Source organism: Hakea prostrata, chromosome 7 (assembly GCF_041222555.1).
Source record: "Hakea prostrata isolate BN-2017 chromosome 7, UWA_Hpros_2, whole genome shotgun sequence".
NCBI lineage: Eukaryota > Viridiplantae > Streptophyta > Magnoliopsida > Proteales > Proteaceae > Hakea > Hakea prostrata.
Genome location: NC_142606.1, coordinates 48,920,320 through 48,946,566, shown reverse-complemented (window position 1 = coordinate 48,946,566; position 26,247 = coordinate 48,920,320). Strand labels below are relative to the sequence as shown.

The 26,247-nt window shown below is 38.7% G+C and overlaps 1 protein-coding gene across 1 annotated transcript in view; it reads left to right on the top strand.

Annotated features, from left to right (window-relative positions):
* Window positions 1–11,325: 11,325 nt before the first annotated feature.
* The window catches only part of LOC149011293 (alpha,alpha-trehalose-phosphate synthase [UDP-forming] 1-like), a gene marked incomplete at its 3' end in the record, with an annotated part of 97,013 nt that continues 82,091 nt past the window's right edge, over window positions 11,326–26,247 (top strand). Inside the window, 1 exon segment of the mRNA XM_089160624.1 lies at window positions 11,326–12,088.

Genomic DNA, 26,247 nt, shown 5'->3' with positions numbered 1-26,247 from the left:
GTGTTGTTAATGATATGAAACCTTTTCTCTTCTATTCTTGGTGATTCTGATTAAGGTAATGAATCTCCATCTACAATTCTCTTCTTTTTAACCTCTAATTGATATGAACCCATCTCCTTTTTGTTAGTGGTTACCCAATTGAGTTGTTGTACTCCCTTTCCAATGTTCTTGATGAGATCCTGTCCTGTAACGAATCCCTGCATTTGTTAATGGATGGATCTAGTCAAGGGGAAAGTTTCTGGGTAATCCATTTATGATGATTGTTAGTTTTCCCTTCACCTAATGTCTCTAGGAGTGTTAGATTCGAGACTTTAGCCATGATCACTCGAAATCCGGATTGAAAACGGATGATCAGAAGCCTGAGTTTCGGATCTGAAACTCTCTGTTTTTGGGGCGGTCACTAGTGGCGTTCTCTCAACTTAAGCGACCGGCCGGTTTCCAGTGTCTGTGTAAGTTTGATTTTGGATTTGTTTTGACTCTTAACTCTTATATATTCTTGTAACCCTATGCCTAGGTGTTCTCTATTTCAAATAAAAGTCTTATAATAGTTTTTGGATTGCAAGTTAGAGGACTTCTACTAAATTACAGGTAAGGACATGCATTCTTATTTATATGCAATTACATATACATGATGATTCTGTTGTTCTATTTACTATTCTTTGATCATGTAACTTGCTGTAATTGTATAAAGCATGTGAATCTTATTGTACACTTGCTGTTTGTGGTATTCCTTGATGTACTTCATCTTTTATGATATTGCACAACTGTTCATGGTATGATAAAGAGTGTTGTAGTGTAGTTGTGATGGAAGGGGTATTTCTTTGGGATATCTTAGCTTGGGATATCAGAAGGATGTGGAATGGGACACATGCCTACTGATGTCTCCAGCACTATCATGATTACTTGATGACATACTTAGGGAGTCTAGAATTGCATGGCTAGGTACCCCACATGCTATTACCCTTTCGGCAGGGGAATTGAAGCCGGGTGACCCGTGACAATGGTGACGTGACTATGTTTCATCCAACAGCGGTAACCAGTCTGTGCGAAGACTCAGTGGTCCACTGTTGGTCATGTAATGGTAGGGTTGCATATGTTAGGGTTGGGCTCATGGACGTCCAAGGAATGGACCTGGTGTCGTGAGGAGTCATGAGAGCATCCGCCCCAACAATATGTGGATGACCATAGGGTCAAGGAGTGGAGTCCAATAGCGGTAGCCAGTCCGTGAGGGTTCTCACTCCTAGGTTGCGAAGGATACTGAACCGAGTTGGTTGGTGCCATAGGGGAAGTATCTGGACTCCATATAGTATGTTACCATTATGACCTTGCATTGGATTAGAAACCCCGACATGCGCTAGTACTAATTGCCAATGGTCGTGGTGAGAGAGTGTTGACTTAACCCCCAGCCATGGTTTGAGAGCCAGGTGTGGACTTACCCCTTTGCCCAGGATCCCTACAGAGGTAACCAGTCCTTGCCGGATCAGAGTGATGAGACTTACCCAAAGGAGGGCTGGTGTATATCTTAAAGCATGTCAGCTTATAGAGACTTGCATAGTTAGATCTTAGTAGCATTCATATTTCTGCATACCATCCAAATCATTTCATTTGTGCATTCGTGGATTGTATTGACATATATATGAGAATTGCTTGTTCCTTACTGAGTTCATTGGAACTCATTCCTTTCATTGTATGTATTATATAAACTGTACAGATAGTTGCACAACGTCGGAAGTTGGAGATGATTCATTTGAAAGAGCCTTCTCGTATGAAACTGATGTGACACGACCAGTGGTACATGGACTTGCAGAGCATGAAGCCTCCTGATGATGCTTGTGTGCACATTAGCACCCAATGATGGCCGATGGAGGCAGATTGCCAGGATTTTGATGATCGTATGGAGAAAGATTGGAGGACCCCTCTGCTTGCTGATTTAGAAAACCAGTTTTTAGTTATAGAAAAGAAAACCAAAGAGAAGATTATTTAGTTATTTATTTTGCTTCCGCTGAACTCGATATTACTTTTGATTCTTGATTTTCCCTCTTTCGTTCGTTCTTGGTTATTTATTGGAGTATTTGGACTCCTGTAACCTTTTTATTGACTATTGCACTATTCTTGCTCTTGATTATCTGTATTTGTATTTATTATTATTGATAGACTAAAACCATGGATTCTGTGACGGTTCGCACCCACGGGTTGTCGGGCGATTAACCGGGCCCGGTGGGCGGGGTGTGACAGATAGACTTCTACTAGTTTGAACTAGTAGAGGACTCCTAAGATAACCTCCAGGTTATTCGATGATTATCCCTTCAATGATGATAAGTGACAGCCGTCAAGTTATGCCTTCCGTCATTAGGGTAAATAACCTAATCCATAAGTCGGATTAGGGCGTGCCTGTAGCTGATTTAGTTTTCTTCCTCAGCAAGCTATCTTCTAGACCCGGCTCTCGCTCGGAAGCGAGTTGATTCCCTCTGTCTCGACCGGGGTCGGGGATCAAACCGAGTATGAACCAGGTTCGATCATATTTCCTCTGTATCACATGGTATGGTCACATTTATCTAATTTCTCATAAGTCAGAAGCTCTAGAATGTTTTAAGAAATTCATGAGCTTAGTTGAGAATCAGTTAGATAAAAGGATTAAAACTCTTAGAACGGATAGAGGTAGAGAGTATCTCTCTGATATGTTCAAAGGGTTGTGTGATGAAAAGGGGATATCTAGATAACTTACTATTCCAGGGACTCCACAGCAAAATGGGGTTGCTGAGAGGAGGAATAGAACCTTGCTAGACATGGTGAGATCCATGATGGCGCAGGCAAATCTACCCATCTCTTATTGGGGAGATGCTTTGCTGACTGCGGCCTATATCCTCAACAAAAATCCAACCAAATCGGTTCCTTCCACACCTTATGAGTTGTGGATCGGAAGGAAGCCAGATTTGAGTTACTTGCGCGCATGGGGATGTGCAACATATGTTCATTCTACTTCTCACCAATATGGAAAGCTTGGACCCAGAGGAAGAAAGTGTATCTTTGTGAGATATTTTGAACCCTCAAAGGGCCATGTCTTCATTGGACTAGATGAGAATGAGAGGAGAACGGAACTTGAGTTTAGGGATGCAACATTCCTGGAGAATGATTTTCCATCTCTTTCAGGAGTTAACAAAGAATCATCGGAATTCTTTGAAATACAAGATAGTAGTCTTGTCACTCCAGGGATTCAGATTCTGGATAATGAACCTGGGGTTCATCCAAAAGATCCTAGTGGGAGTGGGAGTGCAGATGTGATAGCTACCTCAGAAGGTGAGCAATCTGACATGCACTTGCACCATAGTGGGCGTGGGCTAGTTCCTCGTCGACGTTTCGACATACAGGATGAAGCCTACATGGTAACTCTTGAAGAGATCGACTGTGAGATGACTTCAGTCGATAAGCATGAACCAAAGAGCATGCAGGAAGCTCTTGCAGGGTCAAGCTCAAAGGAATGGTTGAAAGCAATAGAGGAAGAGTTGGAGTTGATGAAAGTTAATCATGTCTGGGACTTGGTTGACTTGCCGCCAAGTCGAAAGGCAATTGGGAACAAGTGGGATCTCAATCAAGAGAAAGGCGGATGGATCTATTGAGAGATTCAAGGCTCGTTTAGTGGCTAAGGGCTACACTCAACGAGAGGGTGTTGATTATGAGGAAACTTTTTCCCCTGTGGTTAGGTTTGCCTCAATCCGCCTCATACTAGCTATTGTTGCTCAGTTGGACTTGGAGCTTTATCAGATGGATGTAAAAACTGCTTTTCTCAATAGAGAACTTGAGGAAGAGATCTATATGGATCAACCTCAAGGCTTTGAAGCTAATGGACTTAAGCGCAAAGTGTGCAAGCTTAAGAAGTCCATATATGGCTTAAAGCAAGCATCTAGACAGTGGAATGTGCGCTTCCACCAAGCTATGATGGAAAAAGGGTATTTCATGCTTGAGGAAGACCACTGTGTTTACACCAAGAGATCTGATAGTAATTATGTCATTCTGACACTGTACGTAGATGACATACTTATGGCTAGCAGTAGCAAGGAGCTATTGGAAACCATTAAGAAATGGTTGTCCTCCGTATTTGATATGAAGGACATGGGTGAAGCAAGCTATGTGCTTGGTGTCAAGATTGTCAGAATTAGGCAAAAGAGATTACTGAGTTTATCTCAGGAGACCTATATTGACAATGTCTTGACGAGATACCAGATGTACAACTACAAACCAATTGATACTCCAGTGAAGAAGGGTTTGCATTTGAGCGTTGATATGGGTCCTAAGACTCTAGGGGGAAAAACCAAGATGGAAAGAATTCCATATTCCAATGCAGTGGGTAGCCTTATGTACGCTATGATGTGTACTAGGCCGGACATTTGTTATACAGTGGGTTTGGTTAGCCGATACCAATCAAACCCAGGCATAGAGCACTGGAATGCAGTCAAGAGGATATTGAGATATCTCAGGGCAACGAGTAACTACATGCTGTGTTACCAAGGATCGGATTTGTGGTTAGTTGGCTATAGCGATGCCAACTGGGCTGGAGACATTGATGAGCACAAATCAACCTCTGGATATGCTTTCTTGCTGAATGGCGGGGCCATTTCGTGGTGTAGCAAGAAGCAGACTTGTATATCCCTCTCAACCATGGAAGCAGAGTATGTGGCATGCTCAGCTGCAATTCAAGAGGCTGTTTGGTTGAGGAGATTCCTTCGACATACTGGAATTGTGATGACATCCAAAGAGGTTGCCCTTGTCTACTATGATAGTGCGGCAGCTCTTATCTATGTCAAGGACCCCAAGTATCATGGGAAGACCAACCATATACATTTGAGATATCACTTTGTTAAAGACATTATATCAAGGAAGAAAGTTGTACTTAAGCACATGTCTACTAGTCAGATGGTAGCTAACCCTCTTACCAAACCTATAGCCAAGGATGTTTTTATTTCTCATGTAAAATCCTTGGGTTTCCGTAGATTGTGACTTACTTTTGTACTGAGACTTTCTTATTATTGAGTAATATGAGTTCATTCCAGCATTTCATTTATTCACTTTCTATGTGATTGTGTTTTTTCTAGCATAAAACAAGATATGTCAATAGGCAAGAGAATGGCTCACTCACACGAGCATTTGCCTCTAGCGCCTAGGAGGCGAGCAGAGATGAGACCGATTGTGAATGACTTTGTGTAGGTCAATGCATAATCATGATGTTGCCTTGATTTGGGATCAAGATGAGTTTCTGTATTGTGAAGAGAATCGACATGAATTTTCCCACTATTCATGTTGCCTTTTAGGAGCTAGGTGCGAGTACTTTATGTGGCGCCAAGGGGGCGACAATAAAGAAACTCGAGTTAGGTGCAAGATGTTGCGACTAGACTAAAACCTGTATGGTGTTGAGATGGACATACGTTCTATTGTATATACAATGCTCCACCATAGCATGTATATCATACTATGAGTGCTTAGTGATCATTGGAAACGAGAGGATGGATCCCTGCTCCTCTCATTGTGTGAGTTCTGGACCTTATGGTCCATTAGTGTTGTTAGTGACTTTTGACAACATCATGAAACAAAGGATTGATGTGGCTACTTTGGGGTGTTACCTATGGTCATCATAGATTCAACCTAAAGGGGCATTACCGGGAAAGGAGTCAATTCTAAGTGTAGTGATGGTCTGGGGCAAAAGGAAAGGTTTGATTCAACTGCACCCTAAAAAGTGTTTGCTGGCACCAAGTGTATGTGTTACAGTAGTGAACATTTTAAGGACAAGAAGGTGATCTCTCAAAGGGATCGAGATACCTTTAGTCTGGTGATTTTGATTAAACCTAGGACATTGTGTTATACTAATACTTATTTGATTTGTTTCTTTGAGTGATGTGCCATTCTAGCCTTCTGGGAAGGTTTCTAGTTTGGGGCTTACGCATGCAGGTATATCACCGGTTGCACAACCCATCTTGCTAGTATGACTTGTGGATGTTTGTGTCTGGGACAAAATTGGTCTATGTATCTAGGATACATAGTAAAGAGATCAATATATATATATATATGACACATTGAGAGATTAACACTTGCCTTGTGCAAGTGGGAGATGTTGGGATTTTATAATTATTAATTTAATTATATGCCCAAGGGCAATATTGGAAACTCACTATTAGGGCAGTTACAAAATAGGGTTATATATTTTTGTAACAACCACATAAGTGAGTGTTATTGCATTACATAAGTTTTCCAGAAACGGCGGAACCCATCTCTCTCTCCCTCTCTCCTAGAAACGCAGGAAAGAGTTCCTTGCTTTAGATCACTCTTCCATCCTTTCCACACGGCATTTGGGTTGTGGAAATTATTCCCTTCCTAGTGATTGTGGAATCACCCCGGTAGAGCTTTGGTGGTGGAACGAGAACGTGGATCCAGATTTACTTCCACTGGGAATACTTTATTAAAGGGAAAGCGAATCCAGGTAAGGATCTTTCCCAATCAATTATAGAATTGAATCACCCCGGTAGAGCTTTGGTGGTGGAACGAGAACGTGGATCTAGATTTACTTCCACTGGGAATACTTTATTAAAGGGAAAGCGAATCCAGGTAAGGATCTTTCCCAATCAATTATAGAATTGAATATATATGGAGTATTACCTACACCTAGTATAGAGAAATGCCTTCGAATCATGTCTCACTATACTTTAAGTCCATCAACTAGACTCATCTTCAACAAACTGCAGCTTTCTTTCTAGATCAGCACAGACTCCCAAGTATGGAACTCCATCATCAATTTCCATGGGTTTTGGGTCAAACACCATGTCTTCTATTGAGATGGCCCATAGTTGGCTTCTTTCTTTACTCCGGGTCTTCGGACCTACAAACAACCGGGTTTCCAGGTCAAGGTCAGGGTTAGGATAGGGCTGGATTTCACATTCATAGTATTGACCATCATAATCATCAGTACCTGTAGATAAGTCTAACAAAGATGTTGCAAAAATGAGTAAGTTCAAAAGAACTCAGCAATGCATTTCATTCCATAATAACATAATAACACATGATAGCAAATCATACCGAATGCAATATGATATGAAACAGACAATACAGATATGATTCTAACTCTATGTATGCTGGTCTCTATTGGCAGACATGCTTTAAGTCATAGCACGATACTACTCCTCTAGGTAGGGTCTAAATCACTCTCCCTTAACCATCTCAGTATCTTGGGTTCTCCAGTTGGCAATGGGTCCTAAAACCTTTTTGAACAACCTTGGCTGGGGTTTAGGTCAACACTCTCTCACGCCACCATTTGGTCTTAGTATTGACGCATGTCAAGGTTAAGCCTAGCCAAATGCAAGTCTTCTACTTAGTTATATCAACTTAGATCCAGATACTTCCATTCCTCACCTCTCGTGTTCCTTTCCGATATCCTTCTCCTTAGAGTCAGCGTGTCCTATGGCTACATCCAACTTGGACTACGGACTCATCAACCCTATTGGTCACCTACAAATAGTAAACCAAAAACTCTCATGTCCTCTCACGGGTTGGATACCAATCTTTAGCGCCCATGAGCCCAAGCCTACTACTGCAACCCTACCAATGAATGGCCCCCACAATGTGATCCATGTCTTCTCATGGGTTGGCAACTGGTCTTGAGTGCCCACAAATCCTCATTGTTGCCATGGGTTGCTTGGTCTCAATACCCTTCCGATCGGGTCTGGTATAACAAGGACATCCTAGCCAAACACTTCTAGACATGCCTTAGGTATGTCAACCAGTAATCAGGGAAAGTGCCAAGGGGCGCCATAGGAATGCATCCCATTCCACCTCCACCTGTGTCCAATGACAGAAATGCCAAAAGGGCATTCCCCATTCCCCAATCACAACCTAAACAATCACATTCCCAAATCAGTCATTCACAAGCACAACTGATAATACAAAACATAAGTAAATAATCATTCATACATGATTGAAATAATAGTTGTATCACAAGAACAAGTACTACTGTAGTTGAGAAACTACAGTAGTAATATAATTATAAGAAAACTAATATGTTAGTATGATCATGTAATCTAATTAATTACAAGTAAACATGTATATTAGGTTATTAGGGATCAACCGTCCTTACCTTAAACAATCTTCAAAGAATTCCGAAGAATAAAGAGGAGAGATCCAAGACTAGCAAACAAACCCTAAACAAGCAGATAACAATCATTAGGAATAAGCCCTAAAAGATTAGAAGTCAAACGGATTAAAACGGACAAAGAAACAAGCTACTGTCAGCTTGGGCAGCTTGGTCCAGTCGACCCAAGGAATAGTACGGGGTAGAAAACCTAAATCGGTCATATCTTTTTCGTTTGAAGTCTGATTCCTTTGAAATTCGAAGGGGAGTTCCCTAAAAACAAAGTAAGATTATCTAAGAAGGTCTAAGCATCAAACATGGTAAAAAAAATTAGAGTTCTAGTTGAACCATAAAATTAGGGTTTCATCGCAGATAGTCCGTGGATCTCACAAAAAGACTAGAGAGAATAATGATTCACTCTAGGGAAAGAAGAATAGAAATTCACAATCAAGAAAGGTGCTGGGGAGGATCCAGCAAATAAAAGATAAAGCATGGTTCCCAATTTAGATACCCTTTCTTGGAGGTTACCAAAATTTCCTTCAAAATAAACCCAGGGTAGATTCACAAAGAGCAAGGGAAAATAGGGTTCCACCCAACAATCATGGGGATGCAAGCGAAGATCATGGTAATAGTATCAGACCTTCCTCACAATCATAAAGATAGATAGAAAAATTAAGGAAAGAGTAATCAAGATCTCAGGTAAAATCAAATACAATGACCATCACCATATGGCTTCAAGAATGTAGAGTGAATGGGGAATTCACTCTAAGGCTAAGAGGATCGAGAAGAGGCCATTACCAGTAGTGTAATACCTTCCTCATAATCAAGCAATCAGAAGAAATAGAAGAGAGAATAGATCAAAGAAGAAACAATTGAATTACTAACCTTTGTAGAAGAAGATTCGATGAAGAAACTCAAACAGATGCTTGGAGATCTTCCTTGGCTTCAAAGAGGAGGTTTTTGGGTTCTTCCCACGTTCTCCAGAGGCTTTAAATTGATAATGAGTGAAAAACACGGAGTTCCCCTTTAAATAGAACAATAAAACCCTAAAAATAATAAGAGTTTAACAATTTTGACCCCACTGTCACTGTGGGTCGATTGGTTGGTCGACTGGCCCAATTGACCCATGCTGACAGCAAGCCCAAAATAGGAAATTCAAGGTCCAAACCTCAATATTTTTGAATGGGCTTCTTACAACTCATCAAACAATTACCTATCATGGAGGGATGCCTTCAAACCATGTCCAACAACCAGGCTCTCCTTCATCAATGTATAGTTTTTTCTCCAACTCAGACAAAGTTTCCAAGTATGGAACACCATCATCAATTTCCATGGGTTCTGGGTCAAACACCATGTCTTCCATTGAGATGACCCATAGTTGTCTTCTTCCATAACTTCGGGTCTTTGAACGTACAAACAACAAGGTTTCCGGGTTAGGGTTAGGGTTGGTTTTCACAATAAAAGAATTTTCAACTAACTACAACTATACCTAAAAGTCAAAGCGAGTAGAGGTTTTTCTCCACCCACCACGTGTGTTCTGCCTTTACTCAGTCCACAACAACCCCCATGAATAAAATAATGCAAAATTAGGTTGTGGAAGGTTTTAAATAGGGTGCCGGGCAAGTTAGGGATTTTAGGTAGGGTTTTTTAATCGACCGCTAAGTTGGCCGGTCACTTGGTCAATGAACCGCTTTAAGCAACCGCCTCAAGGTACTTTTTAGTATATGGGCATTTGCACTCCCGGTTGATCCTTAGCTCTACTGCAACCTTAACCAACATGTGGAGGAATCTTACCTTGTTTGCAGACATCTTCCAACTTAACATTTTTCGTGCTGGATATCCATTTGCCCAGTTCATTTGGGTTTCTGTTGGATCTACTTCTGGTTCTTAGTAGGGCAAGTTCTTCACCAACAATATCTAGATCCTTAGGCTATGGGGCCAAAACCTGGGCCTCAATCCGGATAGAGTAGTACCAAAAAGGCCCTATTAAATATTGCATTTTATGTTTCCACCATTCTATTGCTATCCCAGTTCACTCTCTCTAACCTCTCTCGAACTGGAATTCTACTCCCTCCGACTAAGATTGGTTGAAGCCCGACACAATAGATGTATGCATATTAGGGTTGTTAAGCATGGGAGTGTATTGACAGTCTTATTTGTCAATGCTTCCTTATAGAGTAGCAGTTGAGAAATAGTGGGCCTGCTCGATTGATTCACGGACGTCGAAGAAGTGAGAAATCAAACAATAAGAGAACAAATTATCGAGATGGGGAGAAATGTCGGATAGTTGAGGCCGGGATAGTAAGGAAGGAGTTAGAAATCAAACATCAAAGGTTAAAACCTGCCACGCCGATTGGTTACCCAAGTCCCCTGCGAGCACAAGTGAAGGAATGGTGACAACATGGGTATAGAGATAGTGTCGTGGTGACCCAACGAAAAAGAAATCGGCCGAAAAGCATCCCAGTGTCAAGGTTAGGGTTTCGAGTTTCTAAAAGAGGTTAGGCCCTAGGGTTTGTTTCCTCTTTCTTCCTCCTCTATTTCTGACGGTCGAGGTTCTTTCTGATGTAATATATAATATATTAATCTTCTTCTGGAAATGAGACATCTAATCATAGAGATTCTTGTGCAAGTGTTCATTATCCTTTGATTCTTCTAATTGCATCGATCGATCTTTATTCTCCTACCATGTGGCATCATGGGCAAAGTGAGTTGCATCATGTTTGGTTTCTTGTCTAGCGGTTTGAGAGAGAGAGAGATATTTGAATTTTGAAGGAGAGAATACATTTGCTACAGAGATGGTAATTGATAATTCAGATATTTTCCACCGGGTGCACCGTTCACCAGATAATCACTTAATTAGGTCATTTGCATTAGGTGAGTTGTGAAAAATAAAAATAAAATGAACGACAGTGGAAAGAATCTGAATTCGATACGTAAAATGGTGGTTTCCTTCTTTCGCAAATTTAGGCATATTAGGAGGAAAAAGTAAAACAGAAATTTCGACCAGAACCATTGGATTATTAAAGGCGACATGTCGTCTCCTTTTAGTGGATACCTTTAGAACTTTTTAGTGGATACTTAGATACAGCCACTCTCGCCTGATAAAGTGGCCATTACAGGCATTACTCGAGCAAAGCTTGGCAGAAGGCTATAAATAAAAAACATCGCCACTGCCACTGCCACTGCCACTCACCACTCGCTAGCCGACACCGAGCTCCAGTTGAGTCACGTACGTTGCACTCTGTGGTAAAAACAGTAAATACAAAACCGACTCCAACAAAATCTTCAACAGCAAGGCGTCTTGAAGTTCGACAAGCCAAAAGTAAGAGAAAGGCTGCAACAGAACTGTGAGCCACAAACTCATTTTCATTTCTCGCCTGAGGAGATTCATTTTAGAATCACAAGAATATCCCACTTGGTGATCAAACAACGTCCATTCTTATGGTTGACACGTCAGTAATCTAACCGTTTCGTTTTTCAGGACTTTCTTTTTCCCCTTTTTTCCTTTTTGGTAAGATTTTTCAGGATTCTTCAGTCTTCGCCTTTTTTTTAATCTCTCTTTCCTTTGCTTCGTATTCTCTCGTAATTTCCTATTTTTAAATTCAAAAAATGGAGGGGAACCAATTCCCTCCAAATGATTGGCCATTTAACTAACACCACTCCAAAAACTCCAACCGCGTTACAAAAAAGTCGACACTGTGTTTCCGATTCCCTTCTCCTTTTTCTCTTCTCGTGTAGGAAAAGCTTTCTTCTCTATTCTTCTCTTCTTTCTTTATCAGATAAAAAAGTCGCTTTCTCGCATATATTCCTTTCAGCTTGCTTTTTCTCTCTTTTCATACGGACAACTCAAACAAGCGCTCAGTTGGTCCCCAGAGTATAAGGATTCAGTGGAGTCTCTCTGTCTGCAACTCTCTCCAAGAAGAAGGGAGCTCGAATACACAAATCAGTTATTCAATTAACTGTCTCATTGCAGTTTCTGTAAGCGATGTTCTTTCTAATTTACTTCCTTCTCTCTTTCTTTTTTTAATTTGTTGTACTTTGTGTTAGAATTGCTGTTGATCTCTTTTTTATGCCATCGAAGCGAATGACTCCTGTTAATATGATGTTAACGGTAGTTTAATGATCTTGTGAGTTTAGATTACAAATTTAGACAAACTGGAGTAGGTTCTGGCTTTATTTGAATTAGAAACAGGACATTGGTGCTGGTTTTTTATTAGATTATCATCTCGTATTAAAAGTTGGATCAATTAGTAGTTCTACGGTTCCGCTGCAATATCGTCTAGACCGTTTGATCTTGCTGGAATTAGTCTATCTGCTCTGTTTCAGGTGGGTGGTAGAATTTTAGTCATTCGTGATGTTTTGATAGGTTAAAGATCTTCCGGTGACAATAATTAATAATTTTTTTCTTCAGTTGTATTGATTTTAGAGAGTGTGTGCTCTGCTTTACCTCTAGTATAATCAATTCCGTCTAGAATATGGGAGATTGATTTGTTATGTTTGTCATTCACGTCTTTGACACAGTAAAAAGCTGCAGAAAGTGTCAATTTTGTTTGAATGAGGATTTATGGTAAATTGTTGTAGTTATAGTATTTCTTTTTATTTATTTATATGTATTTTTAATGGCTACATCTCTTACTTTGGTAGAGTAAGTTAAAGTTTCTGAAAATACCATTAAATTTTCAGAAACTTTTGGGTGTATGTCACTGTTTTGAGTTTCCAAATAGACTGAGACTTGAAGTCGAAATTAAATTCCTCTTTTCTATTAGTATTTGCATCTCTGTTTTTGGTGTTTTTCCCCAGCAAATGTATATCACCTAAAACATGTCAGTTTGTTGAGTTTAGAAGTCGAATCTTTCTGTCATTTTCCTTTTCGTTCTGTCATCTTTCAAGAGTGCAATGAGGAAGGGAAAATTTCATTATCTACGATTCAAATTATTGTGGCTTTTTTATTGGTACCTTCTATGACGTCTTTTCTCTTCTGGTTTGAGGCAGAAAAGCTTCATTTTGGCTCCTAATTTACCACATCACCGTTGAGACTCCCAATTTGTAGACATAATTCGTCTTTATGATTTATTATTCATGGAGGGTGTCTTTCCCTTGCATAAATTACATTTTTCTAGTATCTGGTAGTGAAAAATTAGTCTGTGTTTTCAGTTTTGGTCAAACATCCAATAGAGTTCATACCCAGTGCATGAGGCTGCCACTGCAGGATCTGAGGGGTTATCATGTCTACAGTCTTACCACTGCTTTCGCAGTGAGGCTGCTTCGAATGATTAATTTATTTAAGGTGCTGACCTCAATCGTCCAAGTGCGGTAGCAATACAATGAAAATGCCTCCATTTCATGTTTTCAATAAATTCAGCCTCAGAGCTCTGTTAGGTGTATTAGGTAATCTCATTGAGTTTATATCTGGTCTCTTTACGTTCCTTCCATAATTTTGAGGTACGTTATGATTCATTTTATCAAAAGAAAGACTAGAGAATGAATGAAGTTTGATTCATCATTAACAATGAAAATAATGACTAATTGTTCTTTATTTTCAAGTAACTGAAATACATTAGAAAATTGAATCTAGAACGAACTTACAGTGAAATGGACATGTTGGCAAAAACATTAGTTTGTTTATGTGACAGTCCCATCTGTTTGATACCATTATCAAACTTCTTTTTTCCTGGGTACAGAAAAAGATGACTTATGTTTATACTCTCATTTCTTGACCCCAAATCCCTCTAACCGGTGAAGCAATAGAGGCGATCCTGTGGCTTCGACTCTGCTACCTACTGGCAGGATTACCAGCAACTACAAGCACTATGTCTTCGTCACTGTTGCGGCTGTGGATAGTCAAGTATTGAATTGATGTAACAGAATGGGTATATTTAACATTTTATGATCAATGCTGCATAAATTATTCTTGGTCTTCTAACCTTTCCTCACTTCAGCGGTTCATTCAGCCATTGGTGAACCAGCTACATTGCCTTTCTATGAGAGACTAGAAGTAGTGTCTTAGTATTCTGGCAGGAGGCCGTAGAAGAAATATCTTGGTTAGAGAATATTCATATGCCGAGAACTGTGGTAGAATGATATTCTAACTGTTAGATATGAAGAACTACGTGTCACGACTATTCCCTTCAAATCTCACTTTATTCTGGCAACGTTTCATCGTCGGATTCACCGGAAAAAAAATAAAATAAAATTCTTCTTCCTCTCTTTCTGCTCACTCTCTCTCCTATGTGCATTCTTCTTCTTCTTTTTTCTTTTTTTCTTGTTCTGTTGTGCAACTACTATTGTGAGGCAGCAATAGGTTTTCAAAAGAAAACCCTATTGCTTCACTTAAAACATGGGCTTAATGGGCCGGACCCAACAAATCTCCCCCTCCGTGCCCATGAGGGAGGAAACCACAATTTGACTCCTTACTTGGAATCTATGTGCGCAAGTTCCTTGCACATCTCAAACTTCTCTCGAGTAACAATCTTTGTTAACATATCAGAGGCATTCTTATCAGTGTGAATTTTCACAATCTTCAACAGCTCATCTTCCACCACATCACACAACCAATGATATCTTACATCAATGTGCTTTGTACGAGAGTGATATATAGAGTTCTTGTTCAAGTCTATAGCACTCTGACTGTCACAATATACCACATACTTGCTTCAAACCCAATTCTTGGAGAAATCTTTTCAACCACAACATTTCTTTCCCTGCTTCTACAACAACAATGTATTCAGCTTTAGTTCTAGACAAAGCCACACATTTCTGTAGTTTGGATTGCCAAGAGACAACTCCCTTTGCAAAAGTAAACAAATACCCCAGAAGTTGACTTTCTACAATCAAGGTCACTTGCCATATCAGAACCAACATACCCTTCCAAGACTGGATTTGAACCTCCAAAACACAAACACAATTTGGAACTCCCTCTCAAATATCTTAAGATCCATTTCATAGCTTCCCAATGATCTCCTCTGGATTATCAAGAAACCTGCTCACAACACTAACTGCTTGTGTTATGTCTAGTCTAGTGTAGACCATGGCATACATAAGACTACCAACTGTAGAAGAGTAAAGAATACCTAGCATTGCTTCTCTTTTTTGACTGATAGATGAACATGATTGCTTACTCAGTTTAGAGTGACTGGCAAGAGGCATGCTTACAGGCTTAGCACCCTGTATGTCGAACCTTTTAAGCACCCGTTCAACATATTTTTCTTGTGACAATTATAGCTTCCTAACCTTCCTATCTCAAACAATCTGCATGCCCAATATTTGTCTTGCCAGCCCTAAGTCCTTCATATCAGAGGACTTGAACAACTGTTCTTTCAACTTGTTAATCATATCTGCATCTTGTCCAATGATCAACATGTCATCAACATAAAGGAGAAGAACAATGAACTTACCATCTAGAAATTTTTTGAAATATACACAATAATCTGCTTGAGTCCTCTTATACCCAATAGCCACCATAAGTGAGTCAAACTTCTTGTACCACTGCCTTGGTGCTTGCTTTAGTCCATAAAGACTCTTCTTTAACTTGCATACCAAGTGTTCATTCCTTTTGACTTTAACCCCTTTTAGTTGCATCATATAAATTTCTTTATTTAAGTCATCATGAAGAAATGCAGTTTTCACATCTAACTGCTCAAGCTCAAGGTCCATGCTAGCTACTAAACTCAAAATGACTCGAATGGATGTCAAATTTACAACTGGAGAGAAGATCTCATCAAAGTCAATGCCCTTCTTCTGTTCGAACCCTTTCAAGCCTTGTATACCTTGTGCTTTATTAGTTTCCCATATGCATCTCTCTTTATCTTGTATACCCCATTTGTTCCGCAATGCTTTTCTGCCTTTAAGAAGTGTAACCAACTCATAAGTATGGTTCTTATGCAAGGAACTCATCTCTTCTTGTATAGCTTTCATCCAACTAATTTTATCACTGTGGATTACTGCTTCCTGAAAGCTTCCGGCTCTCCCTCATCAGTAAGAAGAATATGCTCAGAACTGAGATACTTTTGTGTTGGTCCATGCTCTCTTGTGGACCGTCTCACTTGAAATTCTACAACCTCTTCTTGTGGGGGCTGCTCCCCCTGCTCAATATCCTCATGCTCCATAGAATCATCTGTCACAATCTTTGGATCATTAAGATCAACCTGTTCTTCATGAGTAGGTTCTCCTCCTAGAACGGATGTGTGATCAAACATAATATTCTCAACATGAGTTGGCTTCTCAGACTTCTCAAAGTATAATATTTTTAGCTTTACGAAATATTACATCTCTACTTCTGAAAGTCGTCTTCTTTTTTGAATCCCATAATCTGTACCCAAATTCTTCATTTCCATATCCTAAGAATATGCAAGGAACTGCCTTGTCTTCAAGCTTTGGTCTTTGCTCCTTTGATATATGTGCAAATGCCTTGCAACCAAACATCTCCAGATGAGAGTAGGAGACATCCTTCCCTCTCCACACCCTTTCTGGAATATCAGACTTTAAAGGAGCTGATGGAGACCTATTCATCAGATAACAAGCAGTATTGGCTGCTTCTCCCCAAAATGGTTTTTGCAACATAGCCATCTTCAACATGCATCTCACTTTCTCAACAATGGTTCGGTTGTATCTCTTTGTTACCCCATTGTGTTGAGGGGTTCTAGGAATTGTTTTCTCATGTTTGATACCATACCCTAGAATAATAGCTCTTGAACTCTTTTGATGTGTACTTTCCTCCATTATTAGTGCAGAGATACTTTATAATTTTTTCCTGTTTCTCTTTCGGCCATGGCATGGAATTGGTGAAAATAATGGAGTGTCTGGTCTTTGGATTTCAACAAAAACAACTACATCTTTCGTGATGCATCATCAATGAAAGTAATAAAATATCTATTGCCTCCTAATGATGGAACCTCAAATGGACCATAAATATCAGAATGTACCAATTCTAATAAATTTGACTTCCTACCATGATGTTTTTGAAATGAAACTCTATGTTGTTTACCAAATAAACAATAATCACAAGGATTTAAAAACATACATTTGACAAGAGGAATCATGACTTCTTTTCTAGAACATGCAAGCCCTTGTCACTTATGTGATTCAGTCTCCTATGCCGTAAATCAGGTAAGGAATCATCCTCTGCTGCATTCAATCCACCTTCACATATTCTTCCTCTTGTCATGTACAAAGAGCAATAAACATCTCCTGTAGCAACCACCAATGACCCCTTGGTGAGCTTCCACCTTTCATTACTGAAGGTACTCTCAAATCCTTTTTTATCCAAGGCAATCCCCGAGATCAAATTGAGACACAAATCAGGAGCATGCTGTACATCTTCCAAAGTGAGTGTGTAGCTCATGTTTGTCACTATACAAACATCACCAATACCCACAATATTGCAAGCACTAATGTTCCCCATCTTCATAGTTCCAAAGTCTCGTACTTTGTATTTAGTGAAGGAGTCCCTAATAGGAGTAGCATGATAAGAAGCTCTTGTGTCAATAATCCACTAAGCCTGGTGATCTGACACATACAAATGCTGGTCCTCACCAAAAGGAAGAAGAACTAAAGCATCATCAGATGCTATAGAGGCAGTGTTATTATCATCATATTTCTTCTGACTGCTCTCTTCATTTTGCTCTCTTTTCCAAATTCTACACTTTCTTTTCATATGCCCCTCTTTGCCACAATGGTAACACTTGAATTTTTCTCTAGATTTTAATCTGTCTTTTGATTTACCATGACTATTGGCTTTATCATGACCTTTGTTAAACTTGTCTTTGCTCCTCCCCCTGTTCTCTGTGACAAGTGCTTGTGCATCATTTGAACCCATGGACTTCCTTCTTGTGGCTTCATTCAATAATGCACTGGTAACCATGTTCAATGATAGTTTACCCTCTGGAACAGAATTGCTAACTGATACAACCAAAGTCTCCTAAGAATCTGGTAAGGAACTCAATAATAATAAAGCTTGCAACTCATCTTCAAGCTTCAATCTCATTGTATTCAACTGATTCACTATGTTTTAATATTCATTCAAGTATTCAGTAACTGAAGTATTTTCTTTCAACTTCATATTAACAAGCTTTCTCATCAGAAAAGCTATATTCCCAGCTGTCTTCCTCTTATAAAGACTCGCTAACTTCTTCCAAAGTTCTTGCGCCGATGACTCATTTGCAACATGCAACATGATGGAAAACATTAATGTCCAACCACTGTCAGATTGTGCCAACAGTTCTCCTATTTAATTTGGTCCACTCAGCTTCAGACATATCTAATGGTCGATTAATATCACCTTCAACAGGTTCATATAAATCCCTACAAAATGAGAGATTTTCCATCATAGGCTTCCAAATCAACCAATTTGATCAATTAAACTTAATCATAGTACTTGAGGTACTTTCCATTTTAATTTACACAACTATCGACTTGGTGTTGATACCACTTTGATGGGAGGCTATACAATATATTAGTGTAAATTAAAGTAACAAACACAACACTAATGGATCAGGCATTCAACAAGCAAACCATAACAAACACACATGAATTTTTAACGTGGAAAAACCCACAAGAGAAAAAACTATGGAATCGTTATCGGAGTCCACTCAAACTTCACTATCACTAATAATGGACATACAATCAATATTTCATATTTAGATAACAATAGAGGAACACAAAGTCACAACCACATCATCAAAGAAATTGAAATCAGAGAGAATGGAGAAAAGTCACCAGAGAGGCTTCCCGAGAACTATGGTAGAATGATATTCTGACCGTTGGATATGAAGAGGTAGGTGCCAAGATCATTCCCTTCAAATCTCACTTCATTCCGGCAACGTTTCACCATTGGATTCTCCGGAAAAACCAGAAGAAAAAAAAAACCTTTCTTCTTCCTCTCTTTCTTCTCACTCTCTTCTGTCTGCAGTCTTTTCTTTTCTTATGTTCTGTTGTGCGGCTACTATTGTGAGGCAGCAATAGGTTTTCAAAAGAAAACCCTATTGCTTCACTTAAAACATGGGCCTAATGGGCCAGGCCCAACAATTTCTTTGTAGATTTGTAGTCCAGTAATTGAGTTGAGAAAAGCTAATTGGTTCGTGAAGGGTCCAAAGCAACTAATTTTTTATTTGGGCTAATCTGCTGCACAGCCTTTATGGAAGTCTAGCTTTGAGTTATCTTCATGGTTGCTATTGGTAGTAAATTCTGGTGTCAAAATTTAGCCTATAACATTCTATGGTAGTAATTTTCCTCAAACGTCTATCACGAATTCCTATTGAGCTTTTTTCTAACCTTGGGTTTGTGGGTGGTTTTTTGCCTTTTATCTTTTTGTGTCAAAAGTAGTTCTTTGATGTTTCAGCAACTTTAATTTTGTGCCTTCTCAAGCATTATATACTTTTTTATCTTTATGATTAGCGCATGCCCAGATGATTCGTCTTTGATCGACTAGAAATCTACAGAAACCAATAATAATCCTTTTCCTTCAAAGTCGAACATAGCTAGACACAACGAAAGAAACCTGAATTAGACCCTCAACATTTGGCCATTCTTCCTTTTCTTCTATGTACTTTTTGTTATTTATTTGTTTATTTATATATTTTTTATTTTCTGATATAAAAAAATCACCAATTTATCTTTCTATTTTCTTTTTTTTTTTTTTGGGAATCTTTCTATTTTCTTGATTTGAGTAGAATCCGCAAAGACACCTTGAGGGTGTTGTGGGATGCATTTATCTGCTGTTGGATTTGGATTCGGACTGTAGGTTCCCTCTACGAATATTCCACTTCTATATCACTTAGAAAACTACACTTTCAACTTGGTTTTTTGATTATCAGTCTGACAATGAGAGGGGGGGGGTTTGGGGATTTGAATTAAGGTCACAAATACCTCTTTCGATTCCTGTAAATATTTACTGTATAGTCATATATGCACCTCATCTAAATTTAAAGGTTGTATCAAATGTCTACACTCATCTTGCACATTTCACATAAAAGAAAGAACAATGCACATTTCACATAGGAAAAAGAACAATCATTCAAAGAACATAAGATATATATGGCTTGGCAAATTGCCTATGTCTACGAAGTAATGTCCTAATAGAGCTTCGTATTTATTTAATGCTCTCCTACTATAAATTTTATCAATACAATGATCAAAGAGCAGTCATTTTTAATACATTTAATACATGGAGTACCCAAGTCAACATGAACTCTTGCACCTATAAGAAAATAAGGATGTAACCTCAAACAACTTATATTGAACAAACAACTACTTCAAAGGTGGAACTATTCAAATAAGGGAGATTACAATAGGAAATTTACCAACGCTCTTCAATATTTTAATTAGAATATGTCCGGGCTTCTTGTCCACACAAATCTTGCTTTTAGGCTTATTCTCTTGTCTTTTCTTGTCTACACATGCTAAGATCATAAACAATTCTATTTTGTTTCGCCCAAAATAGAGTGTTACAACAAAAAGAACGTGAATGTACTAAACCATCTGATTATATCTTCTGGATATATTCTAAATGAAATCTAATTCTGTAAACTGTTGGATTATCTCCTTAACGTTGCAGGTCAAATCTAGGTTGTTGGATATTTTAAGTCATATAAGATTGGAGTGCACTACACAAGATTATTTCAAGTGGAATATGATCTGATTGTATCTTAAATCTGCGATACTATGGATCATTTTAATCATAATGCTCTTTGCAGTGCACTATACTTTACATCCTTTTGACCAACCATAAGCCACACGATGGAATCTTTTCTTCCTTGAGTACTTAAATTCCAAGCGCATCAATCTTAGCCATTAAAAACAAATCTTTCTACTTAGCCTTTTGATAGCTGTTTGATTTGCATTATTCAAACTTTTATAATTATGTATTCCTCCCTAAGATTTGATTCTTTTTAAAAAAAGATTCCCAAAACTTTACAAAATTATACTTTAGCCCCTGTTCCAAAACAGCGTCAAAAAGACTTAGAGAGCAATTTCTCTTGAATCCTCAAACTGTCTAGATTTGCTTCCATATTGCTCACCCTTACAATAAATACCATTACTCCATTTGATGTTAGAATCACAATTCAAAAAGTGCACTTGAAAGAAGACTTCATGAAATACATCTTTCCGATTGAAATTGAACCCAAAAACAACTACATGACCATCCAAAAACTCATTCAAGATGACCCTTGGACAGTGACCTTTGAAATCCGCCATACTAAGGAACATTGGTTTCACCTAAAACTCTCAGATCTTCTCGTAATCTCAAACCATTATAGTAGTGCTAATCACTGTCTAAAACATAGTGAACACCTAAAATCTTCTATGAATCCTTCATTTCAATACAAACCACACTCTAGTACACTGTATCTTAGTTATCAACATGACAACACATATAGCTCTCTGATGGGACCCCTCACTTGGTGACTCTTCTTTGCATGTCAACCAATGGTAGTTGAAGCAAAATGTGCTTGTTTAAATGGCTAAAAGCTTGCAGAGCTTCACGGGCTTTGGCATTTCCTATATCCAATAGCGAATTCGTAATATAATCCAAGAGTCCACTTGCTTACTGTAACGAGGAAAACAACAAGACTCCATGCAAGTCTACTTCTGTCAACTTTTGGCTTACTTTTTTTTCCTTAGGACCATTTAGATTGGTTGGAACTTGCTTTCTCAATCAATAAGATATTTTAAAAGTGTGAGAAAATGCATGATTTTAATTGTCTTATTGGGTGTTAGGGAATAAGGAGAATAAGGAGAATGAAATAAGTCTCCTGAAGTGGATGTTGTTTGTTGGCTACTCTTTTCAGAGACTCTTTTGGGCGTTAAATCCTACCATACACTCCAAATACAAGTAAAAGTAATTTTCTCTATAAATTAGCCCCCTTTTTTTTTTTTTTCCTTTAACAGATGAAGCTGGTATAAATGGAATTCGTACATCACTGTGATTTATCTTGTTGGTGATTATTGTTGGAATAAATGTTTAGATTTGATTGAATAATGGTAAACTGATACACATGAATACATGACTTTCTCTATAAGAAAAATAATTTATTTGGATTGAAAATTACAGTAAAAGATATATCTAGAATAGAAGATTATTGGGATGGGTTGGGGGTGATGAACCACGGTGGTTATGGTGATTGGGCAGAATGCAAATAGACACTCTACTTTTGCTCTTGCTGGAAGAATGGTTGATAATAACATTCTCTCTATGGAGCTTCGAGCAATAAATATGGGTTTATCTTATGCATTGCATAAGGTAGTATAGTGGGTTTAGATGGCTTCCAACTCTTTGGCAGTGATTTCCATGGTGGCAGGTACTTTTCGAATCCCTTGGTACGTTGCAGACCTTGTTGGCGAGATTTAAAGAACTATCCATAGATTTCAGGGATACACCTTTGTTCATAGGGTGTGAGAGCTTAATGCTTGTGCGGACTTCTTTGCTAGCCTCATGGTTACTATTGTGAGATAGAACTTCAATATGATGACCTTCTTGTTGCTTCTCAACCTTATGATGCAGCTGGTAAATGCTATTATACAATGTAGGGGTGTCAATTTGTAGTTCGAACCATTAAAACCGAACCGCACCGGCCCGAACCGAACCTTAATCGGCTGTGTTTGGGTTGAGGGTGGCGGAGCCCGCACCAACCCGAAACCGAACCACAACCCATTATAGCCCGTTTTACAACCCGTTTTGTAATTTTACATTAAATAGTATTTGAATCAATATATTATCACTAGGTAGTTGGTATAAACAACTAAAGAATTAAGCATGAATTCAAAAATCAAATAGTCATTCTACTACTTAATATCTAAATTCTTGATTTCTATAGAATTTGTGAATTTTTTTTAATGGAAATTGACCAATAGCAACTTTGCTTTCCATAGAATATTGATTTTTGTTGTAGGATGCTCAATTATTTCTTGCACACCATAAACCGTTAGCGAGCCCGAACCCAAACCGCACCAAACCGAAGCCGGCTCGAAATCGTTATTTTGCTAATGGGCCGTGTTTGGGCTAGGTGTTTTTCAGCCCGAAACAGTTAGGCCTAGCCCGAAACCGCCCCTTACCGCACCGTTGACACCCCTAATACAATGTAACCTCTATACTTCTCTGTATTTTTTATTCTATTAATATTATACAAGCTCTCAGTTTACATAAAAAAGATTACAAGAAGTATGAAATCCACCTAAAATAAAAGATTATAATAAAATATAACTAATAATAAACTACCTAAAATGCAATATATGTATAGATATACTTATATTACAATAAGTGATTCTTAATATTGAAAATATGCAAAAAATATTGGTAATTTTTTTAAATTAACTATTAAAGAGAGGCAAAAGAACATGAGGTTAAAATAAAAGCAATTAAATTCATACTTTTTTAACGAAATTAAACACCCATTATGGTGACAGTTTTCGATTTTGACAAGGAATTTTTTCCTTTTTTTTAGTCTTATTTGAATATTCTGATGGCATAAATTTTTTTAATTTAGAGGACATGCTTGATTTGATGTAAAAATTCTAATTTATGTAATGATAATGGAGGATTTATTCTCAATTTATGATAGAATCCTTCCAGGTTGAACTCATGCGAAGTTATATTTTAAAATATCTTTTATTGGGTTATTATTCTTATTATAAATACGTGAGTAATGATATGGGTGTCTGTTAATACAACCTAGAGGGGGGGGGGCTGATTAGGTTGTAACTAGTAGATTGTCCCAATTTCTCGGTTTAATTGCAATGTCAAGATAAATTGAAGGTTAAATGAAATTAGACAATAACAAATAATCACAACACAAGAATTTATAATGGTTCGATTTTATAAGTTTACGTTCACTCCTCTCTTGTTCTTAAGAGAGTATTCCACTAGTGATTTTCTTTCAATACGGTTGGTAGATGTTGTGGAGAACATATATCCCGAGGACCCCCCCTCGGGACGAACGTACACCCCCACTCGGGATAGAGAAGTCTTCTTAAGGGAAGTCCTCTTAGGAGGATTCTGAGAATCCCTTATGGAGAAAACGCATACCCACTCGGGACTTGATTATTCTGAAGACTCGGGAGGAATCGTGTTCTCCCTTGAGAGGCACAGAAAACCCCCTCGGGCCATGATTATTCTGAAGACTCGGGAGGAATAGTGTTCTCCCTTGAGAGGCACAGAAAACCCCCTCGGGCCATGATTATTCTGAAGACTCGGGAGGAATAGTGTTCTCCCTTGAGAAGCACAGAAAACCCCCTCGGGAGGAAGCATATTCACCCCTTCAGGGAACATGCACGAAATAAGCTCAAGAAGCCCATTTGGACTAAGTCCAAGAGAGACATTGAAGAAGACGGCCAGGTCAAGAGAGTTAGTTATAGATAACTACTCAGTAAGAGCCGTTCCGAGAATTGGGGAGATGAGTCATCAGATTACGGCTCTATCTGGTCCGACAAAGAAGGAGCCGTTATTCCAAAGAGACTCCACTCACTCCTCAACTATGGATCCGAAACTTAAGGAATCGCCGCCTTCAGGTAACCTCTATATAAACCCACCTCCTACATGGAGAAAGGTACGAGAACTTTCATCTGAGTACTTACTCATTACGTTCTTGAGAACTCTCTCAAGAACCATTATTGTTGCCTAGGCTGACTTGAGCGTCGGAGGCGGTTCCCCGGCCAAAATTAGGCCGGACCGTTCTTGCTTTCTTTGTGTGTGCAGGCATCCCAGTTATTTCAACTTGGTTGGAGAGCTCTTAAGGTGGTCATCTCAATATCCGGCTCTCGAAGAAGTTCTAGACGCAACAATAGAGAATCAAACACTTACAATCTTTATTACGGGGGCAAGAGTACTCTTTATAATATTTGTTTACTAAGTAGGGCAAGAGAACCCTTTACAATCTTTGTTCTAAATAGGGTAAGAGCACCCTCTACCAATTATAATCAACCTAGACTAGAATTGAACAATCAATACAAGTTGAAGAAGTGAAATATATTACTTAACAAAGGGAGTGACATTTTATCCCTTGTGTGAATGTGATGTAATGATAAATGTATGCTCAAGATATGAAATGCACCACCAAGAAGTTTCAATGGCCTTCAACGATTCTAAGCTTGACTCTAATGAGCTTGCTTAACAACTTTGGAATGTTTTTCAAAGTTGGATGGAGTTGGAAGGCTATTGATCAATGTTAAATCACTCAAGTAATGGCTTTAAGACTTGTGAGGGAGTAATAGCTCAGTAGGCAAGGTAGAACCCCTCAAATGGGGGTGGTTGGGCTTATAAAGAAGTCATTCAATTGTTTGGCCCAACCTCCCAACGGATATAAGATTTCAGTGAAATTTTACTCCACAGACGTCCGTCTGACCAGATGGAGCTCCGTCTCAAGAAATAACTGTTAAAATATAGCTGTTGGACTTGAGTCAGGACCAGACGGTCGTCTGTCTGGCCTACTGTGACCAGACGGACAACCGTCCGTTGCACAATAGCTCATCTACTTTGAGACTTGGACTTGGCTTGGGTTTTTGGTCTTTTTGGTCAAACCTAAGCCTCATACACCTCCCTACTATGTCCTAGGTTAGTCTAGTGACATGATATGCATATAATTAATGTGGTTACATATGTGAGAGTGTCCTAAGTCCTAAATTCATCTAAGTCTTAATTCTTGACTTGATCTTCGCATCTTCTTGTGCATTGAACTTGATACTCATCTTGACTTTGGTTCTTTGTCCAAGATTGCTTGTCTTGGTTTGGGCTTGAGCATCCAATGAATTTGATCCAATGAGATGGAATCAATCCACTTTAGTATTGAGCTGGACAAATATAGCTTAATGTAGACATTAGTAAATTGTGTTTGTTATCATCAAAATTAATGGAGGCTGATGTGGCAATGCTAACATGGCATTTCCCAACAATGTCTATAAATTCTGTGGTGACTAGTGAATCACATGATCGTGGACATAAAAGCCAAATTATGTTTATCTTATATTGATTCATGTGGTTTTGAATGCTATTATTACAACCTAGAGGGGGTGATTAGGTTGTATCTAGTGGATTGTCCCAAATTCTCGGTTTAATTGCAATTTCAATATAAATTGAAGATTTAAATAAAATTAGTTAATAACAAGCAATCACAACACAAGAGTTTATAGTGGTTCGACTTTACAAGTCT